This window comes from Melanostigma gelatinosum (genome assembly GCF_949748355.1).
Source record: "Melanostigma gelatinosum genome assembly, chromosome: 18".
NCBI lineage: Eukaryota > Metazoa > Chordata > Actinopteri > Perciformes > Zoarcidae > Melanostigma > Melanostigma gelatinosum.
The window spans coordinates 316979-324958 of NC_136651.1; positions in this window are offsets into that span (position 1 = coordinate 316979).

The window sequence follows — 7980 nt, forward strand, 5'->3', positions numbered from 1 at the left end:
TCAGTACTGTGCATTAATGGTGTCGGTAATATGATTAATAATCAGTACTGTGCATTAATGGTGTCGGTAATAGGATTAATAATCAGTACTGTGCATTAATGGTGTCGGTAATAGGATTAATAATCAGTACTGTGCATTAATGGTGTCGGTAATATGATTAATAATCAGTAATGTGCATTAATGGTGTCAGTAATAGGATTAATAATCAGTACTGTGCATTAATGGTGTCGGTAATATGATTAATAATCAGTACTGTGCATTAATGGTATCGGTAATATGATTAATAATCAGTACTGTGCATTAATGGTGTCAGTAATATGATTAATAATCAGTACTGTGCATTAATGGTGTCAGTAATAGGATTAATAATCAGTACTGTGCATTAATGGTGTCGGTAATATGATTAATAATCAGTACTGTGCATTAATGGTGTCGGTAATATGATTAATAATCAGTACTGTGCATTAATGGTGTCGGTAATAGGATTAATAATCAGTAATGTGCATTAATGGTGTCGGTAATATGATTAATAATCAGTAATGTGCATTAATGGTGTCAGTAATAGGATTAATAATCAGTACTGTGCATTAATGGTGTCGGTAATATGATTAATAATCAGTACTGTGCATTAATGGTGTCGGTAATATGATTAATAATCAGTACTGTGCATTAATGGTGTCGGTAATAGGATTAATAATCAGTACTGTGCATTAATGGTGTCGGTAATATGATTAATAATCAGTACTGTGCATTAATGGTGTCGGTAATATGATTAATAATCAGTACTGTGCATTAATGGTGTCGGTAATATGATTAATAATCAGTACTGTGCATTAATGGTGTCGGTAATATGATTAATAATCAGTACTGTGCATTAATGGTGTCAGTAATATGATTAATAATCAGTACTGTGCATTAATGGTGTCAGTAATATGATTAATAATCAGTAATGTGCATTAATGGTGTCGGTAATATGATTAATAATCAGTAATGTGCATTAATGGTGTCGGTAATAGGATTAATAATCAGTACTGTGCATTAATGGTGTCAGTAATATGATTAATAATCAGTACTGTGCATTAATGGTGTCAGTAATATGATTAATAATCAGTAATGTGCATTAATGGTGTCGGTAATATGATTAATAATCAGTAATGTGCATTAATGGTGTCGGTAATAGGATTAATAATCAGTACTGTGCATTAATGGTGTCAGTAATATGATTAATAATCAGTACTGTGCATTAATGGTGTCAGTAATATGATTAATAATCAGTAATGTGCATTAATGGTGTCGGTAATATGATTAATAATCAGTACTGTGCATTAATGGTGTCGGTAATAGGATTAATAATCAGTACTGTGCATTAATGGTGTCGGTAATAGGATTAATAATCAGTACTGTGCATTAATGGTGTCGGTAATAGGATTAATAATCAGTACTGTGCATTAATGGTATCGGTAATATGATTAATAATCAGTACTGTGCATTAATGGTGTCGGTAACAGGATTAATAATCAGTACTGTGCATTAATGGTGTCAGTAATAGGATTAATAATCAGTACTGTGCATTAATGGTGTCGGTAATAGGATTAATAATCAGTACTGTGCATTAATGGTGTCGGTAATAGGATTAATAATCAGTACTGTGCATTAATGGTGTCGGTAATAGGATTAATAATCAGTACTGTGCATTAATGGTGTCGGTAATATGATTAATAATCAGTACTGTGCATTAATGGTGTCGGTAATAGGATTAATAATCAGTACTGTGCATTAATGGTGTCGGTAATATGATTAATAATCAGTACTGTGCATTAATGGTGTCGGTAATAGGATTAATAATCAGTACTGTGCATTAATGGTGTCGGTAATATGATTAATAATCAGTACTGTGCATTAATGGTGTCGGTAATATGATTAATAATCAGTACTGTGCATTAATGGTGTCGGTAATATGATTAATAATCAGTACTGTGCATTAATGGTGTCGGTAATAGGATTAATAATCAGTACTGTGCATTAATGGTGTCGGTAATAGGATTAATAATCAGTACTGTGCATTAATGGTGTCGGTAATAGGATTAATAATCAGTACTGTGCATTAATGGTGTCGGTAATAGGATTAATAATCAGTAATGTGCATTAATGGTGTCAGTAATATGATTAATAATCAGTACTGTGCATTAATGGTGTCAGTAATAGGATTAATAATCAGTACTGTGCATTAATGGTGTCAGTAATAGGATTAATAATCAGTACTGTGCATTAATGGTGTCGGTAATAGGATTAATAATCAGTACTGTGCATTAATGGTGTCGGTAATATGATTAATAATCAGTACTGTGCATTAATGGTGTCGGTAATAGGATTAATAATCAGTACTGTGCATTAATGGTGTCGGTAATATGATTAATAATCAGTACTGTGCATTAATGGTGTCGGTAATATGATTAATAATCAGTACTGTGCATTAATGGTGTCGGTAATATGATTAATAATCAGTACTGTGCATTAATGGTGTCGGTAATAGGATTAATAATCAGTACTGTGCATTAATGGTGTCAGTAATAGGATTAATAATCAGTACTGTGCATTAATGGTGTCAGTAATAGGATTAATAATCAGTACTGTGCATTAATGGTGTCGGTAATAGGATTAATAATCAGTAATGTGCATTAATGGTGTCGGTAATATGATTAATAATCAGTACTGTGCATTAATGGTGTCGGTAATAGGATTAATAATCAGTACTGTGCATTAATGGTGTCGGTAATAGGATTAATAATCAGTACTGTGCATTAATGGTATCGGTAATAGGATTAATAATCAGTAATGTGCATTAATGGTGTCGGTAATATGATTAATAATCAGTACTGTGCATTAATGGTGTCGGTAATAGGATTAATAATCAGTAATGTGCATTAATGGTGTCGGTAATATGATTAATAATCAGTACTGTGCATTAATGGTGTCGGTAATAGGATTAATAATCAGTACTGTGCATTAATGGTGTCAGTAATATGATTAATAATCAGTACTGTGCATTAATGGTGTCGGTAATAGGATTAATAATCAGTACTGTGCATTAATGGTGTCGGTAATATGATTAATAATCAGTACTGTGCATTAATGGTGTCGGTAATAGGATTAATAATCAGTACTGTGCATTAATGGTGTCAGTAATAGGATTAATAATCAGTACTGTGCATTAATGGTGTCGGTAATATGATTAATAATCAGTACTGTGCATTAATGGTGTCGGTAATATGATTAATAATCAGTACTGTGCATTAATGGTGTCGGTAATATGATTAATAATCAGTACTGTGCATTAATGGTATCGGTAATATGATTAATAATCAGTACTGTGCATTAATGGTGTCGGTAATAGGATTAATAATCAGTACTGTGCATTAATGGTGTCGGTAATATGATTAATAATCAGTACTGTGCATTAATGGTGTCGGTAATATGATTAATAATCAGTACTGTGCATTAATGGTATCGGTAATATGATTAATAATCAGTACTGTGCATTAATGGTGTCGGTAATATGATTAATAATCAGTACTGTGCATTAATGGTATCGGTAATAGGATTAATAATCAGTACTGTGCATTAATGGTGTCGGTAATAGGATTAATAATCAGTACTGTGCATTAATGGTGTCGGTAATAGGATTAATAATCAGTACTGTGCATTAATGGTGTCGGTAATAGGATTAATAATCAGTACTGTGCATTAATGGTGTCGGTAATATGATTAATAATCAGTACTGTGCATTAATGGTGTCGGTAACAGGATTAATAATCAGTACTGTGCATTAATGGTGTCAGTAATAGGATTAATAATCAGTACTGTGCATTAATGGTGTCGGTAATAGGATTAATAATCAGTACTGTGCATTAATGGTATTGGTAATAGGATTAATAATGTTAATCATGAAGATCGTAGGAGGTGTCAGCAGGGCCGTGGCTGGTTGAAGAACCAGTGTCCAGATAAAACTGCGGTCATCCTGTGAGGCGAGAAAGCACAAATACTCCGGGGAAGAAGTAAAGTTAGTAATGAGCATTAATGGGACATCAATGCAGACAGACGGAGGTGAAGAAGAGGAGGAGAGAGGTGCTCAGTGTAGGAAGTCCCCCTGTAGTTTTTGCTTGTACCAGTTTGTCCATGGGCCGGTCCAAGGCAAGCCAGAGCCAGCCCTAACTATAAGCACTATCAAAGAGGAAAGTCTTAAGCTACTCTTACATGTGGTGAGTGTGTCGGCCCCCCGGACTGAAACGGGAAGCTGGTTCCACAGAAGAGGAGCTTGATAACTGAAGGCTCTGGCTCCCGTCCTACTTGTTAAGACTCTAGGAACCACAAGTAACCCTGAATCACTGGATCGCAGGTCTCTAGTAGGGCAGTATGGTACTATAAGCTCTTTAAGATATGATGGAGCCTGACCAGTTCGGGCTTTGTAGGTCAGTAAAAGGATTTTAAATTCTGTTCTAGATTTTACAGGGAGCCAGTGCAGAGAAGCTGATACAGGAGTAATATGATCTCTCCTCTTAGTTCTTGTTAGTACACGAGCTGCAGCATTCTGGATCAGCTGGAGAGATTTAAGAGACTTATTAGAGCAGCCTGAAAATAAGGAATTGCATTAATCTAGTCTAGAGGTAACAAATGCATGAACTAATGTCTCTGCATCGCTTTGAGACAGGATGTGCCTGATGTTTGTAATATTACGTAGGTGAAAAAAGGCAGTCCTAGAAATAAGTTGTATCTGAGAGTTGAAAGACAAATCCTGATCAAAGGTAACTCCAAGATTCTTGACGGTGCTGCTGGATGCCAGTGCAATGCCATCTAGAGAAACTATATCATTAGATAACTGATTTCGGAGGTGTTCTGGGCCGAGTAGAATAACTTCAGTTTTGTCTGAGTTTAACATCAGGAAGTTGCAGGTCATCCAGGTTTTTATGTCCTTAAGACACGCTTGCAGTTTAGCGAGCTGGTTGGTTTCGTCTGGTTTGATCGATATATATAATTGAGTATCATCTGCATAACAATGAGAGGTTATAGAGTGTTTTCTGATAATATTGCCTAAAGGAAGCATATATAAAGTGAACAAGATTGGTCCAAGCACAGAACCTTGTGGAACTCCATAACTGACGTTGGTCTTCATCGAGGCTTCATCGTTTACATAAACAAACTGAGATCGATCCGATAAATAGGATCCAAACCAGTTCAGTGCGGTTCCTTTGATGCCAATATAATGTTCCAGTCTCTGCAACAGGATGTAGTGGTCTATAGTGTGGAACGCAGCACTAAGGTCTAACAGGACAAGAACAGAGACGAGTCCTTTGTCTGATGCGATTAGAAGGTCATTAGTTATTTTTACCAGAGCTGTCTCTGTGCTATGATGCTTTCTAAATCCTGACTGAAAATCCTCAAATAAACTATTGTTACACAGAAAGTCACACAACTGATTTGCAACTGCTTTCTCAAGGATCTTAGAGAGGAAGGGAAGGTTCGAGATCGGTCTATAGTTCTACACCTCTGGATCCAGAGTGGGCTTCTTAAGAAGAGGTTTAATCACAGCTACTTTAAAGGACTGTGGTACATGACCTGTTACTAAAGACAGGTTGATGATATCTAATAAAGTTGTGCTAATTAATGGTAGCACTTCTTTAAGCAGCCTAGTCGGTATCGGGTCTAAGAGACAGGTGGACGGTTTAGACGTAGACATTGTTGAAGTCAGTTTGTCAAGGTCAATGGGAGTAAAGCCATCTAAACATATATCAGCGTTTACAGCTGTTTCTAAGGTTACTCTATTTGTGGAAAGATCGGTCGAGGGCAGGAGATTATTAATGTTCTCTCTAATAATTATAATCTGATCATTAAAGAAGTTGATGAAGTCATTGCTACTGAGGTCTATAGGGATACTCGGCACAACAGAGCTGTGACTCTCTGTCAGCCTGGCTACAGTGCTGAAGAGGAACCTGGGGTTGTTCTTATTTTTCTCTATTAACGTTGAGTAATAAGCTGCTCTGGCATTACGGAGGGCCTTCTTATATGTCTTAAGACCGTCTCGCCAGAGTAACCGAGATTCTTCCAAGTTAGTGGAACGCCATGTTCTTTCAGGTTTTCGCGATGTTTGCTTTAATTTGCGCGTTTCAGGGTTATACCATGGAGCGAACCTCCTTTGTTTTACTAACTTCTTTTTTAAAGGAGCAATAGAGTCGAGTGTCCTTCTCAGTGAGCTTGTAGCACTGTCGACAAGATGATCAATCTGGGTCGGACTAAAGTTAGCACAGGAGTCCTCCGTCACATCGAAGCATGGTATCGAGTTAAATACAGACGGAATCACTTCTTTAAATTGAGCTCCGGCACCATCAGATAGACATCTAGTGGAGTAACTCTTGCTTAACGGTGTACACTCCGTTAGTAAGAATTCAAAGGTTATTAGATAATGGTCCGACAGAAGAGGGTTCTGTGGATAGACTATTAAATCTTCTATGTTAATGCCATAAGTCAGAACCAGGTCGAGAGTGTGGTTCAAACAGTGAGTGGGTTTCTGTACATTCTGACAGAAACCAATCGAATCTAACAATGAAATAAATGCAGTACTGAGGCTGTTGTTCTCGACATCCACATGAATATTAAAGTCACCTACAATAATTACTTTATCTGTTTTAAGGACTAGACTTGATAAAAACTGAAAAAATTCCGATAAAAACTCAGAATACGGACCTGGGGCCCGGTACACTGTCACAAATAGAACTGGCTGTATTGTTCTCCAGGTTGGGTGTGAAAGACTAAGAACCAAGCTTTCAAATGAGTTATAGTCTAGTTTAGGTTTAGGGTTTAATAATAGGCTAGAGTCAAAGATGGCTGCTACTCCACCTCCTCGGCCGGCGCCTCGAGGAATGTGAGTATTGATGTGACTTGGAGGAGTTGATTCATTGAGGCTGACATATTCATCATTACTCAGCCAGGTTTCAGTAAGACAAAATAAATCAATATGATGATCTGATATCAGCTCATTTACTAGTACAGCTTTAGATGACAAAGATCTGACATTTAAGAGTCCACATTTAATTATCCTATTTTGTTGTACTGTTGCGGTAGTTTTAACTTGGATTAAGTTATTTAGTTGTCTTATTCTGAAAACCGGATGTTGGTCTGAAGAAACCGGATGTTGTCTCACGTTAATGTTTCCGCTAACTTTCAAAGTCCTTCGCTCCCGATCTGTGCGTTTGAATGAGTTTACGGTGAATGTCAGCATGTAGCTGCACTAACATGTGAGTGTCTGTGACTTTACCAGCGATGTCCAGTCGTCTCCAGGGAGAGCAGCGGAAGCCTTTTCTCTACGGCAACCCTGAAGGGACATCATATCTCTAATACAAAACCATAAACATGAGACAGTCTGACTACAGGATGTTTGCTGGCTTTATCCCACTGTTCTTGTCGTCCTATTGTTGTTATGTATGTATTGTCTCTTGTCTTTCAATAAAAATAAAAATAAATGAAAAATAAAATAAAAATAATTATAATACATTTTAAAAATGCGTTAACGCACGATAAAATAATTGTCGGCGTTAATTAATGAATGCGTAAACGTGATAACGCGTTACCTTGCCCAGCACTAATCAATGTATAAAATATTATTGATGATTGCAGGTGAAGCAGATGTTCCAGTCGTCGAACATCAACGTTGCAGGAAACCTGGACTATAAATCTCTGTGTTACATCATCACACGGAGAAGAAAAGGACGAAAACTGAGACGAAGAACCTTCTTCAGTCTGAAGACAAACATCAAATATTAAACATTAAAGTTCAAAGAGTTTCTGCTCAAATAATAAAATAAAAACGTATCGACTTATTCAACATCTCAACATGGAAATAAAGAGTTTAAGCATTTAGTTACTTGTGGTTCAGTTTTGTCTTGACATTTACTGGTAGTGGAGTATTTTCAAATTGTGTATTAGTAC